The sequence below is a fragment of the Arachis hypogaea genome, chromosome 20 (assembly GCF_003086295.3).
Source record: "Arachis hypogaea cultivar Tifrunner chromosome 20, arahy.Tifrunner.gnm2.J5K5, whole genome shotgun sequence".
Lineage (NCBI taxonomy): Eukaryota > Viridiplantae > Streptophyta > Magnoliopsida > Fabales > Fabaceae > Arachis > Arachis hypogaea.
The window spans coordinates 42,434,543-42,453,497 of record NC_092055.1 but is presented as its reverse complement, the minus strand read 5'-3'; the positions used below and the strand labels follow the sequence as shown (position 1 = coordinate 42,453,497).

At 34.0% G+C, this 18,955-nt stretch overlaps 1 non-coding gene across 1 annotated transcript; it reads left to right on the top strand.

The window, feature by feature from the left end:
- Positions 1-429: 429 nt before the first annotated feature.
- On the top strand, positions 430-537 carry LOC112787667 (small nucleolar RNA R71). The gene has a single exon (XR_003195067.1). It is a non-coding gene; the product is annotated as a small nucleolar RNA R71 (small nucleolar RNA).
- The last annotated feature ends 18,418 nt before the right edge of the window (positions 538-18,955 follow it).

The following is an 18,955-nucleotide window of genomic DNA, read 5'->3' as shown; positions in this document are numbered from 1 at the left end:
ATTTCTCCATGAGGAATTATAGGTATTTCCATAGGGTTCCCCCATGTAATTCACCTCTGCTATTGCAGGGTTCTCAGAATCATAAGCTTCTTCTTCAGAAGATGCCTCTTGAGTACTGTTGGATGCAGCTTGCAATCCATTCATACTCTGAGAAATCATATTGACTTGCTGAGTCAATATTTTATTCTGAGCCAATATGGCATTCAGAGTATCAATTTCAAGAACTCCCTTCCTCTGAGGCATCCCATTACTCACAGGATTCTTTTAAGAAGTGTACATGAACTGGTTATTTGCAACCATGTCAATGAGTTCTTAAGTTTCTGCAGTTGTTTTCTTTAGGTGAATGGATCCACCTGTAAAATGGTCCAATGACATCTTTGATAATTCAGACAGACCATCATAGAATATGTCCAGGATGGTCCATTCTAAAAGCATGTCAGAAGGACACTTTTTGGTCGGTTGCTTATATCTCTCCCAAGCTTCATAGAGGGATTCACCTTCTTTCTGTTTGAAGGTTTGAACATCCACTCTAAGCTTGCTAAGCTTTTGAGGAGGAAAGAACTTGGCTAAGAAAACCGTGACCAGCTTATCCCAAGAGTTCAAGCTATCTTTAGGTTGAGAGGCCAATCATATTCTAGCTCTGTCTCTTACAGCAAACGGGAAAAGCATAAGCCTGTAGACCTCAGAGTTAACCCCATTGGTCTTAACAGTATCACAGATCTGCAAGAACTCAGTTAAGAACTGAAAAGGATCTTTTGATAGAAGTCCATGAAACTTGCAGTTCTGTTGCATCAGAGAAACTAACTGAGGCTTTAGATCAAAATTATTTGCTCCAATGGCAAGGATTGAGATGCTTCTTCCATGTAAATTGGAATTTGGTGCAGTAAAGTCACCAAGCATCTTCCTTGCATTGTTATTATTTTCGGCCATGTCTCCTTCTTTTTCGAAAATTTCTGTCAGATTTTCTCCAGAGAGTTGTGCTTTAGCTTCCCTAAGCTTCCTCTTCAAAGTCCTTTCAGGTTCAGGATCAGCTTCAATAAGAATGTTCTTATCCTTGTTCCTGCTCATATGAAAAAGAAGAAAACAGAAAAGAAAATATAGAATCCTCTATGTCCCAGTATAGAGATTCCTTTGTGTGAAGAGAAGTGTTAGTAAATAAATAAATAATTAGAAGGAGATGAGAGGGAAGAATTCAAAAATTAAATAAATTAAAATTAAAATATTATTGTTTTTAATTTAAAAATTAAGGTTAGAATTTGAAAATAAAAAAAGAAATAAAATTAAAATAAAAATTTAAAATAATTGGTTAATTAAAAAGGAATTTTGAAAAAGAGGAAGGTGATTTTCGAAAATTAGAGAGAGAAAATTAGTTAGGTAGTTTTGAAAAAGATATGATTGAAATAGTAAACTTTTAAAATCAAACAAAAAGTCAAGTAGTTAATTGAAAAAGATTTTGAAATTGATTTTGAAAAAGATGTGATTGAAAAGATATGATTGAAAATCATTTTGAAAAAGATTTGAAAAGAAAATTAAAAAGATTTGATTTTAGAAATCAAAGTTGATTACTTGACTAACAAGAAACTTGAAGATATGATTTTAAAATTTAAAGATTGAATCTTTCTTAATAGGCAAGTAACAAACTTAAAAATTTTTGAATCAATCACATTAATTGTTAGTAAAGATTTTGAAATTATGAAACAAAATAAGAAAAAGATTTTTGAAAATCAAATTGAAATTTTTTGAAAATATGAAAGAAAAAAAATGAAAAAGATTTGGTTTTTGAAAAAGATAGGATTTTTAAATTGAAAATTTGATTTGACTCATAAGACACAACTAAATTTAAAAACTTTTTGACCAAATCAAACCAAATTTTCGAAAATTATGAGTGAAATAAGGAAAAGATATTTTTTTATTTTTGAATTTTTAATGAAGAAAGAGAAAAACAATAAAAAGACTTAATGCATGAAAATTTTGGATCAAAACAAATGATGCATGCAAGAACACTATGAATGTCAAGATGAACACCAAGAACACTTTGAAGATCATGATGAACATCAAGAACTTATTTTTGAAAAAATTTTAAAGAAAAGAAAACATGCAAGACACCAAACATAGAAATTTTTAATTTTTAGACACTATGAATGCAAGAATGCACATGAAAAACAAGATGCAACACACAACAAGAAAATATGAAGATCAAACAAGAGGATTCATCAAGAACAACTTGAAGATCATGAAGAATGCAATGCATGAATTTTCGAAAAATGCAAGAAAGGGATAAACATGCAATTGACACCAAACTTATGACTTAACACTAGATTCAAGCAAGAAACATCAAATTATTTTTAGTTTTATGATTTTGTAAATTTTTTTGGTATTTTTCGAAAATTAATTGGAAAAAAAATAAGGATTTCAAAATTTTTAATAGGAATTCTAGGAATCTTGCAATGTTAGTCTAAAACTCCGGTCCAGGAATTAGACATGGCTTACTAGCCAGCCAAGATTTCAGTGAAAGCTCCGGTCCAAAACACTAGACATGGCTAATGGCCAGCCAAGTTTTAGCAGATACAAATCAGACATACAACAGCTGATACTTCATTCAACTTGCTTCTGTGCTGATGAGTGGAAGCCTCGGTCCAAAAGAATTAGACATGGCTTTACAGCCAGCCAAGCTTCAACATGTTATCTTGAAACTCTAGAATTCATTCTTAAAAACTCTGAAGCCATAGAATAATTTATTTTCAAAATTTTTTTCTGAAATTTTTTTCAAAAATAGAAATAAAAATAAAAATAAAAAGCTTAAAATTAAAATAAAGTTACCTAATCTGAGAAACAAGATGAACCGTCAGTTGTCCAAACTTGAACAATCCCCGGCAACGGCGCCAAAAACTTGGTGCACGAAATTGTGATCCTTAACAACGGTGCCAAAAACTTGGTGCTTGGAACGTAATTTACACACTTTGTCACGACTTCGAACAATTAACCAGCAAGTGCACTGGGTCGTCCAAGTAATAAACCTTACGTGAGTAAGGGTCGATCCCACGGAGATTGTCGGCTTGAAGCAAGCTATGGTCACCTTGTAAATCTCAGTCAGGCGGATTCAAATGGTTATAGAGTTTTAATAATTAAAAGATAAATAAAACGTAAAATGGGATAGAGATACTTATGTAAGTCATTGGTGAGAATTTCAGATAAGCGTATAGAGATGCTTTCGTTCCTCCTGAACCTCTGCTTTCCTGCTGTCTTCATCCAATCATTCCCACTCCTTTCTATGGCAAGCTTTGTGTAGGGCATCACCGTTGTCAATGGCTACTTCCCATCCTTTCAGTGAAAATGGTCCAAGATGTGCTGTCACTGCACGGCTATTCATCTGTTGGTTCTCGATCATACTGGAATAGGATTTAGTAATCCTTTTGCGTCTGTCACTACGCCCAGCACTCGCGAGTTTGAAGCTCGTCACATCCATCCCTTCCCGGATCCTACTCGGAATACCACAGACAAGGTTTAGACTTTTCGGACCTCAAGAATGGCCTCCAATAGTTCTAGCCTATACCACGAAGACTCTGATCTCACGATCAGGAGGCTAAGAGATACACATTCAAGCTTGTTTGCACGTAGAACGGAAGTGTTTGTCAGGCGCGTTCATAAGTGAGAATGATGATGAGCGTCACATAATCATCACATTCATCATGTTCTTGTGTGCGAATGAATATCTTAGAGAAGAAATAGGCTTGAATTGAATAGAAAAACAGTAGTACTTTGCATTACTTCATGAGGAACAACAGAGCTCCACACCTTAATCTATGGTGTGTAGAAACTCTACCGTTGAAAATACATAAGAACAAGGTCCAGGCATGGCCGAATGGCCAGCCCCTAAAACGTGATCCAAGGATCAAAAGATAATCCAAAGATAAAACTAAAGGTGTAAATACAATAGTAAAAAGTCCTATTTATACTAAACTAGTTACTAGGGTTTACAGAAATGAGTAAATAATGCAGAAATCCACTTCCGAACCCACTTGGTGTGTGCTTGGGCTGAGCATTGAAGCTTTCACGTGTAGAGGTCTTTCTTGGAGTTAAACGCCAGTTTGTAACCTGTTTCTGGCGTTTAACTCTGCTTTGCAACCTATTTCTGGCGTTTAACTCCAGAATAGGACAGAGAGCTGGCGTTGGATGCCAGTTTGCGTCATCTAAACTTGGGCAAAGTATGGACTATTATATATTGCTGGAAAACCCTGGATGTCTACTTTCCAACTCAATTAAGAACGTACCATTTGGACTCTTGTAGCTCCAGAAAATCTACTTTGAGTACAGGGAGGTCAGAATCCAACAACATCTATAGTCCTTCTTCAACCTCTGAATCTGATTTTTGCTCAAGTCCCTCAATTTCAACCAGAAATTACCTGAAATCACAGAAAAACACACAAGCTCATGGTAAAGTCCAGAAATGTGATTTTTATTTAAAAACTAATAAAAATATACTAAAAACTAACTAAATCATACTGAAAACTATGTAAAAATAATGCCAAAAAGCATATAAATTATCCGCTCATCAGATATCAAGGACATAGATATGAAATTTTAAGCACCTTGCTTAAATTCATATTAAGGATGGAGAATAGGCAATTATTTTAGTCATAGTTATAGAAAGTGAGAAAATTAGGATTTTTTTTGTGTCTTGTTTTATCTTTATTAAGTGACTACAATTGTGGGTATTATGTTTATTTTTTTATTTATATGATTATTTGATATGAGTAAAGTTTATAATTGGTTTTTCCTTTATAGTTTAGTATACCCATCTTTTGTGTTAGTATCATTAGGTCCATTTACATTTTTCAACTAGTAACGATTCTAATGATCAAGGTTCTCACTATTTTCAAATGGCTTGCAAAAATAAAAACAAGTTACTACTATTTTTTTATAAAATATTTTATATAAAATTTTTATTTCAAAAAATTCATACAATTTGAATATCAATAACCAATATAATCCAAATAAGGCTTAAAGGATTTTTTTCTATTATAAAATAAAAAAGCTTTATTTTCCGAAAAAAATTATCCGAACTTTAACTTCCGAGATACAAAATTTTTTTTGGCATTTGAAGAAAGTTCATCGTACCCCCGACGAACCTCGTTAATTTAATAAGGTTCGCCATATCCCCGACGAACTCTAAATTTTATATAGAGTTTGCTGTACTCCCGACGAACTTCACATTAAGTTCGCCAAAATATAAAAGTCGTGGGGGGACCATTTTATTTTTCACATTTTCATTTCTTTTTAACTCTCTTCACTCTTATCCTCCCATCTCTTGGCAAGATTATTTCTTTCGGCATTGTTGAAGTTCTTGGTTTCTTCAGTTCGTCGTAATTTTCTTATGTTTTTTCTTTTTTGTTCAATTTGTTGTTATGTTTCTCATGTTTCACGTTTTCATTTCACCTTTTCACTCTATTCGTTGTCATCTTCTCTTATGTTGTCAAGGTTATTTGTTTGGGCATCGTTGAAGTTATTGATTTTGTTAGTTCGTCAGTTTCAGATAATTCTATTGTTATGTTTATATTTTCTGTTTGATTTGTTGTTGTTTATTATTTGAATATATTTCTTTAGCAAGTTAGATTAAGTTATTAGTTATGTTAATTAGTTTGATAAGAGGATGATATATTTAGTTTACATGACTATATATGTGTTGTTAGTTTAGAATATGTAAAATGATCATGTGGTTATGAATAAATGTTAGGTAAGAGAAAAATTTATTTTAATTATTGTTTTGTTTGAACTAATTATAGTTAATTTTAGTAATTCTGTTCTTTTATTTTCCCTTTCAATTGATTAGTGCTAAATGTGGTTGGTAATATAATATAGTTAATTTCAAATGAATTTTTTTTATCTAGATTATGGTTTACATCTAATTGATTATGTTATTTAGATTTATTTTGAATATGCATGATAAAAAATTAGTTAAAATTTGAAATTATTTTATTCTAATTTGTTCTATTAGAGTGTAGTTTCATGGATCAAGAACTGTTGGGGTATGAAGATACTCTTTATAGATTGAATCAGGTTGACCATATTGCAGGCAGACTTAACCGAGTGGTACACTTTATAACTCATGTCGTTTATATATTTAAAATTTGAATTTTGTTGTTACTGGTTGACTTTTTTTTGTTTTACTGATTTATTTTATTTGGTAGGCTCCTCGGGTCTTGCGTACTAGAAGAAATTTATTGGGATGTCTGCCTGAGCAGATTAGGTCACATCTTAGACGACAGGATTCGAGTATGTTGCATACATGGTAGGGTGAGAGTATGACTGGCCGTTGGTCTCAGTTCTAATCGAGAGATGGCAACTCGAGTCCCATATGTTTCACCTGCCATGTGGGGAGAAGAGTATCACCCTACATGACATGGCGTACCAGTCGGGACTTGCCATTGATGGAGATCCAGTCAGTGGCTGCATCGGTGGGTGGGAGCAATTCTATCAGGAACGGTCCATTGATGACTTGTGTCAGTAGGTACTCGGTATTATTCCGAGCCCCAATGACAGACAATCACAGACCAAGTGGACTGTCAAGCTAACTTGGTTTCAAAATACTATTTGCGGGGAGTTGGAGGAGCACCCGACTTGGTCACTCTCTAGTATTTTATACTTCACATCCCTCCTGATGTTGTACGTCTTAACTGCCAAGATGACTTCCTCCTTGTTTTCAAACTGTTGTCCAATCTCAAACTCACCGATGGGATCCTCTTCAGGGCCTCCATGACTAGATTAACAATCTGAAGCAATGTTCTAAAAATCGGTTCGAACCGACCGATCGAACTGGTCAAACTGTGAACCACTGCCAAATACGGTTCGGACAAAAGCTATAACTGGAAGATTGGGAAAACGGCGTTGGACTGTCAAACCAGACAAAAACCAGTCAGTTGAACCGAACCGTGACCTGGCCAATTTTTGAATTTTTCTAAAAAATGGCTGCGTTTTCTTCGTGCAACCCTAACTCCCTAAGTTCCCTAACCATTACCCCTCTTCAGTCTTCCCTCTACTTTTACAATGCAAAGCAGCACTCCCTCGAGCTTCTCCAGTCCTCCGTCATCTCAACGTCATCGAATCCACTGACACAACTTCCATCCAACCACTGCCGCCATTGCAACTTTGAGCTTTAAAGCCACTGTCGCGACTTCCTTCCCCTTTCATCTTCGATCTTCAAACACAGAAAAGAGGCAGCCCTAAGCCTCCATATCCTCCCCCTTTTTTAAGCTGTCCAGCCACTGCCGCTGCTTGCACTGCTCTAGCGTCAGATCAACGTGTCTGTTTCGCCTCTTTTTGCCGTGCTTCCATTGCTTTTCAGCCTCTGTTCCATCGCACTTCCGTCAATTTTCATCCTCTGTTCCACTGTGCTCCAACCCTTGTGTTCCACTTCGAGTTCCTCATCTGTGCTCTCTCTCCCTTGCATGTTTGAGTTCTAGCCTTCGTTTGTGCTCCATCTCCCTCAGTTGTGAAAGGTGATTTCTATTCATTGTTCTTGTTGGTACTGGTTTCTTCTTTATTACTTTGTTTTCTTGCTGCCATTTAGAGTTTAATTTAACATTTGTTTTTTTTTGTGTCTTACATTTAAAGTTTTGTCATTTTTTCTACTACTATTTTTGAAATTGCCATTGTTGTTATTGATGTTGTGGAAACTATTCTTATGCTTATATTTAGTGTACATGTTCATGATGTTATGTATGATAGTGATAAATTATTTGCACACACAGTCAAATCTTAACAGTGTTCATGGCTGGTTGAGAATATACAATTGAATGTGACAACCATTAATACTAGTCAAACTTTGCTACTATAATATTTATGAGTAAGAGTGATGACTATTACTATGAAGAAAAATAAGTAGGAGCTTGTTTATAGCATATATGTTGGCTTATATATGTCAACAAGACCAAGCTTTTTGCTGAATCAATGTTTTCTCATCAAGCTTCTAACTATGATGGGCGAAAATAAGTATATAGTTACTGATGTTGTTTTATTAGGGATGAATGTTTATTAATTTATTTGTATTTGTGTTAATTGTGGTAGTGTTATGATTTCTAGAAATTGTATGAATTAAGTTAAATAGTTGTATAATTTGAATGATATTTTAAAGTTTATATTATAATATAATTAGATTTTAGTGTGTTTATTTATATTTTAATAATTGTTATTTTATTATAAAACAATTATTCCAGTTGAACTATTGTTAAATCGGTTGAACCAACAAACTAGTAAACCAGTAGTTAAAGCGATTCGATGATCGGTTCGGTTTTCAGAACATGGATCTGAAGCCATTGCCTCGAGATTCAAAGTGAAAAAGTGATCTGGCCAATCGTATGGTCGAAAAATGACAGGCTGTGTCAGTGCAATTTATGTTTCACCATAGTAGTTCATCTCTTCCTCCTCCTCATCCTCATTAGGAATTTCTGTTGGTTCAGCCTCAACATCTTCACTATCATCAGGATTAACTTGATAGGGAGCCATCATCGATCCCTAATTGCAGAACTCTCATGACTTTCAATATCAGATTGCATCATGCCATCATTAGAATGTTCAACGTTTGACCCCTTTTGACTACCTTCAGGTGGCACATTTAGGTCAACCATCGTCCTTCTAATATTTCTTCTGACTACTCTACTTAAAGGGCTATCATTAACAGTATCCGCAGATGATCCTCGTCCACCTAACTCAACTAAGAAAACAAATAATTCCAACAGATGGACATTTGTCTAATGGTTGTGCCACACCATACCTTTATAAGACGTATGTCCTCATCATCACGTAATCGATACCAAATTCAAAAAATATAAAATATTCTCAAAACCTAAATCCTAATAAAAATAATACAAAAATAGCAATCACAACATCTATGATATACCTCTTGTAGAAACAAAACGTTATCTACTTCAGACGGATATCTGTAGTAAATTTTCTTCACTCTTTTAGTGTGTTGTTGGCCAATAGAATGCAATATTAAATTCTTTAACATTGTTAAACTGTTGACTTTGGGAATCGTGTATGCAATCACTCGTTGAGTAGACCTAAGTACGATAGAATCTTCTTTATCATACACTATTTGACCATTATAATGAATGGATAACAACGAAATTTTAGACATTGTAAAGAGTAAATTAGAAAGAAGAGCAACATCAAAACAAGAATAAGCTACTAATATTGAGTTTCATACTTAACCAATGTGAATATTTATAGAGGAATTGGGTGGAAGTTCGCCGGAAGTACAGCAAATTTGCTTCAAATACCAAAAAAAAATTGCATCCTAAAAATTAAAGTTCGGATAATTTTTTTGGGAAATAAAGGTTTTTATTTTATAATAAAAAAATCCAAAGCTTAATTCTAATTTAGAAATATAAAGGTGTTACAAGATAAATTTTAAAAAAATTATTAAATAAAATATTTCCAGATGACACAAATTAGGTCATATCAATTTGGTCTTCAATCATGAGAATGACTCTCGATTTAGAGGAAAACTTTATATGAAATTTATGAATTATGAACACCAATATGGATACACACGATATGATATGACACCGATTATATAAACACGAAATTTAATTTTTTTGTAAGATATGGAGACAATATATATATAGTATTTTTTAGATAAATTATATTAATATTTTAATTGATAATGTCTATTATTTTAATTATATAAAATACTTGAAATAATTTTTTATTTTAATGAATAATAATATATATTATTTTTAAATTTATTCAATCTAAGAATGTAAATTAAGATAAAATTAAATATATTGATACGTGATAATATTTAAATATATCTATATTTAGAGAATTATTTTTTAATTTTTTGATATAAAAAACACACGTATTAAATGATATCAAATGAACATGGTATCCAAACTGTATTTGATATACAAATACGACAACTGAGTAAAAGTGTGTGCTAAAGCATGAAACAGATCTACATTACATAAATTAGGTCATATCAGTTTGCTTTTTAATAATGGGAATTACTATGTGGATTTAGGGAAAATTCATGAAATATATCTAACACAAATGGCGTTATATCAATTTGGCTTTTAATATATATTGGTCATGACTATCTGGATCTTGAATAAGATCTCAACTAAAATACGTCTTTTATCATTAATTTATTATTATTATTTGGAGTTAAATGCAGAATAAATTGATAGCTGACTCATGATTTAATAATAATAATAATAATAATAATAATAATAATAATAATAATAATAATAATAGAGTCAATATTTTTTACTAACATCTGTTAATTTTTTTAAAATTATTTTATTTATATTAAATTTTAAATTTTATTCTAAATTTTTAATCTTAAATTTTAAATTTTTAAAAAATAAAAATTTTTAAATAAAAAATTAATATTAATTAATTAAAATAAGAGTTTATCTATCTTGTGTTTTAAAAGTATATGTTAAGTTTACAAATTAATTTTTTTATTAAAAATATAAAAAATTAAATTTTTAATATATTTATTTTATATTTATTAAAATAAAAATATTTAAAATTTTTTATTAATAAAAAATTTATCATGTGTCCTAAGACATATGTTAAATAAATCCTTAAAATAATTAGTTCTTTATACTCTCTCAAATAATAATTATGATAATTATTATAACCTTAGGTCGTTGCACATAGAGATCGACAGCAACAAAGTGGTGCTTATTATGGTGAAGGACCAAAGCAATAACTACCTCATAACTCTGACTTTCTCCAACATAGCTCGTGTATCATATGCCAGCCATAAGTCATAATAACATACACAGCTACCACGGCAACAAGGAAACATATCTCACAATTAAAATATAAGTCACCACTTGCTATATACTAGGAACTTTTGACATTTACATGTATGATTTTTTAGGGACCTCCCCTAACACATCATTGGATGATGGGGTCTTCCCTCTTCAATGTGATTTTGATAGTTTCTTTCATAATATTGGTCCTAACATCTATAGTCTTTGGGAAAAGAAAATATATATTGTATCTTTTAATGTCCTAAGCTTTAATGTCACAGTTTTTGTTGGCAAATAATGTCTTAGCTTTTCCTGTTTTAAATTTTTAGAAAGAATCTAACTAGAAATCATTTTTTGGTAGCTAATTGAAGTCAAATTCTTTTGAAAATTCTTTTTTAACTTTATATTTGCTATTTTCCTTCTCCCTTCTTTCTTTTTTCTTTTTTTTTTCTTTTTTATTTCCTTTCAATATCACTTTTAATATCATCATGACTTCGTGCTTGTTTGGGCGCCATTATTTTGATAAAAAATATCTTTTTTTTTAATTTTTTAACGTGTTTGGCAAATTTCGAGTAGTAAAAGTAAAAGCACTTGAAAAATCAGAAAAACATTTTTTTTAGAAGCTGTAATTTATATCTTTTTTTAGAAGTTGTAATTTACATTTTTTTTAAAAGATCTTTTTTCTTTAGAAAAAAAAAGATGTTTTTCATGTAATAAATAAACAAAAAAGTACTTTTATATTGTTATATCCAAACATAATCGATAAATAAAAAGATCTTTTTGCATGAGATACCCAAACATAAAATTACTTTTACTTTTTCATAAGATCTTTTAAAAAAAAATAACTCAAAAAAAGATCTTTTTTTAAAAGATCATCCAAATAAGTCCTTCATCCTTTATTACCGTTAGTCGTTTATCATTGCTATCAACTATCTTAAATTTTAAAGTCTAAAACTTAAATTTAAACTTTTGAAAACGATAAACGTATTTTTTTGTGAATTAAAAAGGATGCAAGTTAAGGGGAAAAAATTGACAATAAAAAAAGTTGACAAATATTGACTAATCCAAAATTAGCTCCCTGTGTATTTTCTTTTAGACATAATTATATGAATCTACTCAGTTATATAACTAATCAATATTGACAACAATATATGATGAACTATTACATTCTTTTGCTGCCCTCAATTTTAAATGCCCATGTGTATATTTAAAATATGAGTGTTAGAGAATCATTAGCATCAATTTAGACCAATTAGTATTGTTTATATTTATATAATATATCTGTATATTAATTATAGGATTCTATACCTTTATTACTCTGATTCATTTAGCACCTATAAATACCCCTTGTATATTGTACCTTTTATCACACTCAATAATACACTTTTCAGATTACTCTCTCAATCTCTTGTTTCTAACATGGTATCAAGAGCCTAAAGTTTTTTTTTTTTAATGAAATTCTGTTCCTAGCCTCCTTGTTTTTCTCTTTCGACAGTGCCTCTTCGCTCTCGTTTTTTGATTTGTTTTCGACGCTTTGGTTCGTCACATTCGGCATCATCGTGTTCTTCGTTTCGTCATCTTTCCAACGCCGCCGAGATCGCCGCCAGCAGCCCCCGGACGCGCCATCACGCGCCGCCGGAAGTTCACTGTCCACCTCCATTGTTTCATTCCAGAAGCTTCAGCAGCCGTTGATCTTGGTGCTGATCGCACGCTCTTGGTGCTGCCATGTGTCGCAACGAAGCCATCCCTGGTATCCACGACCCGTGCACGACTCGACCCGACCCGCACCCGACCCGCGCCTCCACCTCACCGCCAGCATGTCTCTCTCGTACACTCAGGGGCTGCCACGTGTCATTGTCTCGCTGACGTCACTGTTGATGTGGCACTGACATGGCAGACAAGCGAGACCCTCTAAGGTTTTTTGGTGAGCTCTTTCCGATTTTGCACTCCGATTTCTCATTTTCTACTCTGAAATTGCCGTTTTCTCTCCTCTCTTTGATTTTTGTGACCACTATCATGGAAAAGCCAGATGTTTTTGCTGCCACCGACAGAAAGGGTAAATTCTGTCGAAACTGTAACCGTTCTGGGCAACTCTTCCCTGACTTTCCTTCTGTCGAATGTCGCATATGCCACCAAACAGGTCATATTAGCTACCATTGTTCACAACTGTTTTGCCGTTACTGCAAGCTCTCGGGATGATGAGTTTGGAAAACTCTAAGTAAATATTTGTGATGACTAAACATTATTACTTTGATAAATAGCAAAAATATTAAATCACATATGTTAATAAATTAATTTTTGCTTTGCAGGTACAATTGGGCCGAAAATTAAATGATTTGATGCAAGCCCAAGTGTGAATTTATTCAGCATGGATATAAAAATAAAATAAATTATATGGCTGAATTGTTGTGATATTAATTGGACCAGAATGAAGTTTGTTGCTCCAAGCCCAATTGTGATTTATGCTAAGTAATCCAATGCTTGATCCAAAATCCATCAGGAAAGCAAATGTTATCATTTGCCATATGCTTTCCAACGGATTCCAATTCTCATTAAGGACGGATTTCAAATTTTAATATGGCAGCATTGGAAATATAAATGAGAGAGAGAAAATGAGTGACATGATTGATGTATTTAAGCTACACGCCACTCTAAGGGAAGTGAAAGAATCTTTTAAATTAAATTGATTATCTCACTAAATTGCTTCCCTTCCAAGTTGTTTATTCTCTCTCATCTCTTCCCTTCTCTGTTTCGGTCATTACCCAGGAAACCTTGAAAGCAAAAATGAGCTACCGAAGTTAAGGAAGAACAAGCTACAAGACCATCACAATGATGGCAAGAAAACATAACAAAATAAAAGTATGCTGTGGCTGAGATATTCACCAAAAATGGTAAGATTTGGTGAGGTAATCTCGAGCTCTTCATACTCAAAAAGAAAGAAGAAGATTCGGCCAGCAAGGTAGAGATTCTTGGAGGCATGGCTTGTCTTTGATTCTGCTCAACCACCACAGGAAGTAGCTAGAGTGGGGAAGTGATGGAAGAGGCAGAGATTGAAGCAGATGAAGCCATCATCATCATGAAGCATCAAGGGCCAGAAATCCATCTTGGAGAGCAAGCCAAGGATGGAGCGCTCGGATTGATGAAGAGTGATGACCAAGGAAGGACTAGAGGTAATTGCATGTTGGGTTTTACATGGTTATCTCTTCTCTCTCGGTGTGGCCGAACCGGATCTGTTTCTTGGATAAGAAGAAGTTGGCTTGGTTTTTGGCTTCAAAAGTGGAGGCTTCCCTCTTCTATAAAAAGAGAGAACAGCCACTGTTTGGAGCAAGGAGAAAGTTTGAGAGTGCAAGGCACAGAATTCTCAGAGCTACCTGAGCTAACAGTTTTCTCTTCTCCTTCAATGTATTCTGTTTTGTATTTTTCTGTTTAATTTTGTCATGTCTTGAGTCTCATGGAAAAAGGCAAACAGTAAGGTTTGTATGAAAAAGCCATAGAGCGGAAAAAGGCAGAGAGTGCAAAATTAAAAGAAAAAAGCCATAGATGTCCTTAGAGTTCCTTTGTTCATCTATGTTGTGTTTCATGATTCTGTGGGAATCCCCTTGTAAGTTGGGTTAGCACTTTACAGATTGTAATCAGGAAGATTATAGTGAAATTCCATAATGTTTGTGATGGAGACTGGATGTAGGCTACACTGCACTTAGCAGCTGAACCAGGATATATCTGGGTGTAATTTTCTCTCTTCTCTACTCCATTTCTGTTTCTATTGCACAGGAGCAAAAACCAAAAATATCTCGTGTAAAGTGACGAGACAAAAAGAAAAGTCTCATGGCTAGGGACGAGACAAAAGAAAAAGTCTCGTGGCTAGTGATGAGATAAAAAGATAAAAAGTTTCCAAAGCTGGTTTCAAGAGTCAGCAAGTATTATCAAGCAAAAAGGGGCTAAGATTCAACCCCTCCTTCTCTTAGCCACTAATATCCATCAATTGGTATCAGAGCTTGGTCTTAAAGAGATCAAGCTTTGCAGCTTGGAGTAAAGATCCTCATGGCAGAAAACAGTGGCTCAAATGTGGTGTCCTACAATCTGACCGAAGGACAATCAAGCAACAGACCTCCTCTTTTCAATGGGAAAAATTATACCTATTGGAAGGAGAGGATGAAGATATTTGTACAAGCAGTGGATTACATACTTTGGAAGATCATCCTGGAAGGGCCTCAATATCCAACTGTTACAAGTGCCGAAGGAGTTGTTTCTCTTAAACCTGAAGCAAGTTGGACGGATGAAGATAGAAAAAAGGTGGAGCTCAACGCCAAGGCCATCAATCTGCTCAACTGTGCTATCAGCTTTGAGGAGTACCGATGGCTATCACGTTGTACAACAGCAAAGGAAATCTGGGATAAACTCCTAGTTACTCATGAAGGAACAACCATTGTGAAAAAGACCAGGATTGATATGTTAAACAGAGAGTATGAAATGTTTGCAATGAAGGAAGGAGAATCCATTGATGAGATGTTTGAACGCTTCAACACCATTATTGTTGGCTTGGATGCTATGGGAATCAAGTATCCTGAATCTGTGCTAGTGAGAAGAGTGTTGAGATGTCTCACAAAAGAGTGAGAAACTAAAGCTTTAATTATCTCTGAGAGTAGTGGTCTTGACTCTATGACTTATGATGATTTGAAAGGAAATTTATTTGCTTTTGAAAACACCTACTTGAAAAAAGATTCAAAAAAGAAAGGAATAGATTTTTCTTTTGTCACTAACCCTCTGGATGATGAATCCAATGATAACTCATCTGAAAATGAATTTGTGTTGTTTAAAAAAAAATTCAGGAAAATGGTGAAGCTCAAAGGCAAAGGCAGCAGCTCAAGGAAAATGAAGAAAGACCTTAGCAAAGTAACTTGTTATAACTGCAAGGAAATGAGGCATTTCAAATCTGATTGTCCCAAGTTAAAGAATGAAGAGAAGCCAAAAAGAGGAAAGAAGAAGGGACTGATGGCTTCATGGGAAGATTTGGAAAATGAGTCGGATGATGATGATGAGGAATCCGAGACCAAGTCACAACCTTGTCTCATGGCAGATCACATAGATCAGGTAGTCTTTCATAACCCTAACACTGAAGATCTTCATCTTATGATAGACCACCTTTCTAAAAAAATAAGATTTTTTCTGCTGAAAAATCAAGAACTTGAACAACAAATCACCATTCTTAAAGCTGAAAACGGTTTTCTTAAAGAAAAAGTAAGGGAGGCCGAAACTGCTTGTGATCTTGTTGAAGAAAATAAGCAGTTAAAAGCCCAAATTAAGAGCTGTGAAAGTGATCATTCCGTTCTTGCATATGTAGATTTTTTTTAAAAGAAATGAAGAGTTGCTTAAAGAGGTTAAAAGGCTTAAGGAAGACTTAGCCAAGTTCACCCAAAGTTCTGAAAATCTTAATCAAATCTTGGCTAGTCAAAAATCTCTTTATGATAAGGCTGGGTTGGGGTTTTATAAATCTGCTGAAAAATCTCATTTTGAAAACTTTGCTTCATCCTCTAATGATACAAGATTTCAAGATCCCACCTACTTTAACAAAACAGCAACTCCAAGATTTTGTAGACTATGCAAACAAAATGGACACTTTCCTATTCAATGTTTTTTTGGTGAAAGAATGATTGGTGATAAAGTTTGTAAAGTTGTTTTTTATTACAATGGCTTAGGACATAGGAGATGGTTTAACGTGAAAGGATCCAAGAAAATTTAGATACCTAAGGTCACTTGAGCTTGTTTTGTAGGTGTGCCTAGCATCCAAACAGAAAGAAAATATGTGGTATATGGATAGCGGATGCTCTAGGCATATGACCGGAAAGACAACCTTCTTCATAAAGCTTGATGAATATGATGGAGGACTTGTCACATTTGGTGATGATGCAAAAGGAAAAATAGTGGCTGTTGGGAAAGTTGGTAAAAATTTTTCATCTTGTATAAATGATGTTCTTCTTGTACATGGTTTGAAACATAATTTACTTAGTGTTAGTCAATTGTATGATTTAGGCTTTGAGGTTATTTTTAGGAAGTTTGTTTTTTTAGTTGTTTGTGAGAAAATTGTGGATATTTTATTTGAAGCTAAAAGATGCAATAATATGTATGGATTGACTCTTGAGGACCTAAAAGAACAAAATGTGACATGCTTTATATCTCTTGAATCTGAAAAATGGATATGGCATAGAAAGTTGGGTCATGCAAGCATGTACCAAATTTCTAAGCTTGTTAAGAAAAATCTGGTTAGAGGAATTCCAAACATCAAATTTGATAAGGATCTTACTTGTGATGCTTGCCAATTGGGCAAACAAGTAAAATCCTCCTTTAAACCTAAAGATAGAATCTCAACCAAAAGGCCATTAGAGATGTTACATATTGATCTTTTTGGACCAACAAGAACTCAAAGTTTATGAGGTAAACACTATGGTCTTGTGGTGGTAGATGATTACTCTAGATTTGGTTGGGTACTTTTCCTTGCTCATAAAAATGATGCTTTTCATGCCTTCTCCACTCTTTGCAAGAAAATTCAAAATGAAAAGGATTTAAAAATTGCCCATTTAAGAAGTGATCACGGAAGAGAATTTGAAAACTAAGACTTTGAAAAATTCTGTGATGACTTAGGAATTTCTCATAACTTTTCATGCCCTAGAACCCCCCAACAAAATGGGGTGGTTGAAAGAAGGAATAGGAGCCTTCAAGAGATGACTAGGGCTATGCTTTGTGGGAATGAGATTCCTAAATTTTTATGGGCTGAAGCTGTGAATATAGCTTGTTACATTTTGAATAGGACAATCATTAGAAAAGGGTTGAAGAAAACCCCCTATGAGCTATGGAAAGGAACCCCTCCAAATCTTAAGTATTTTCATGTTTTTGGATGCAAATGCTTTGTACTTAATAATAGAGAAAACCTTGGAAAATTTGATCCAAAATCTTATGAAGGAATATTTGTTGAATATTCCACCACAAGCAAGGCCTATAGAGTTTATCTCAAGGAGCATAGAACTATAGAGAAATCCATACATGTTAATTTTTGTGATTCTAACTTAATTTCCAGTGCTGTGATAGATAATGATTCAGATGGTGAAGAGGCTGGAACAAGTGAAGAAAATCCCAAATCTGCTCAAAACAAAGATTCTGTCAGTCCAGTTTTGTCTCGTCAGATTGAAGGAGATATTTCCATTTTATCTCCTGAGCAGACACGAGAAACTGAAACAGTGAGACCACCAGAAACTCATCAAAGCTCAACACCACTTCGGAAGCCTAGAGAATGGAAGTCTATGAGGGGTTATCCTCATGACTTCATAATTGGTGATCCCTCTCAAGGAGTAACAACAAGATCCTCCACCAAAAGGCAATCCGAACCAAGCAATTTTGCCCTCTTGTCTCAAATGGAGCCTAACAATGTCAAACAAGCTCTTGAAGATCCATCTTGGGTCAAAGCAATGCAAGAAGAGCTTGCTCAATTCGACAAGAATGAGGTTTGGACACTAGTACCTCATCCGGATGGTAAGAAAGTTACGGGTACTAAGTGGGTGTTTAAAAATAAACTTGGTGAGGATGGACAAGTTGTTCGTAACAAGGCTAGATTAGTGGCCCAAGGTTATGATCAAGAAGAGGGTATAGATTTTGATGAGTCTTTTGCTCCGGTAGCTAGAATGGAAGCAATTAGGTTGCTTCTTGCATATGCTGCCCATAAAGGTTTCAAAATGTTTCAAATGGATGTTAAATGTGCTTTCCTTAACGGCTTTATTAATAGAGAAGCGTATGTGGCTCAACCCCCCGGTTTTGAACATAAAGATTTCCCAAATCATGTTTTCAAAATATCTAAGGCTCTTTATGGTATTAGACAATCTCCAAGAGCTTGGTATGAAAGGCTTAGTGCCTTCTTGTTGGAAAATCAATTTCAAAGGGTACCACCGACACTACTTTATTTATTAAAGCATCTAATGATGATATACTCCTTGTTCAAGTTTATGTTGATGACATTGTATTTGGATCGGCCAATGTATCCTTGTGTGAAGAGTTTGGAAAACTCATGACTAGTGAGTTTGAAATGAGTTTAATGGGAGAGGTAACTTTCTTTCTTGGCCTCCAAATCAAACAAACTCCTAGTGGTACTTTTATTCACCAAGGAAAGTATGCAAAAGAACTTATCAAAAAGTTTGGCCTAGAAA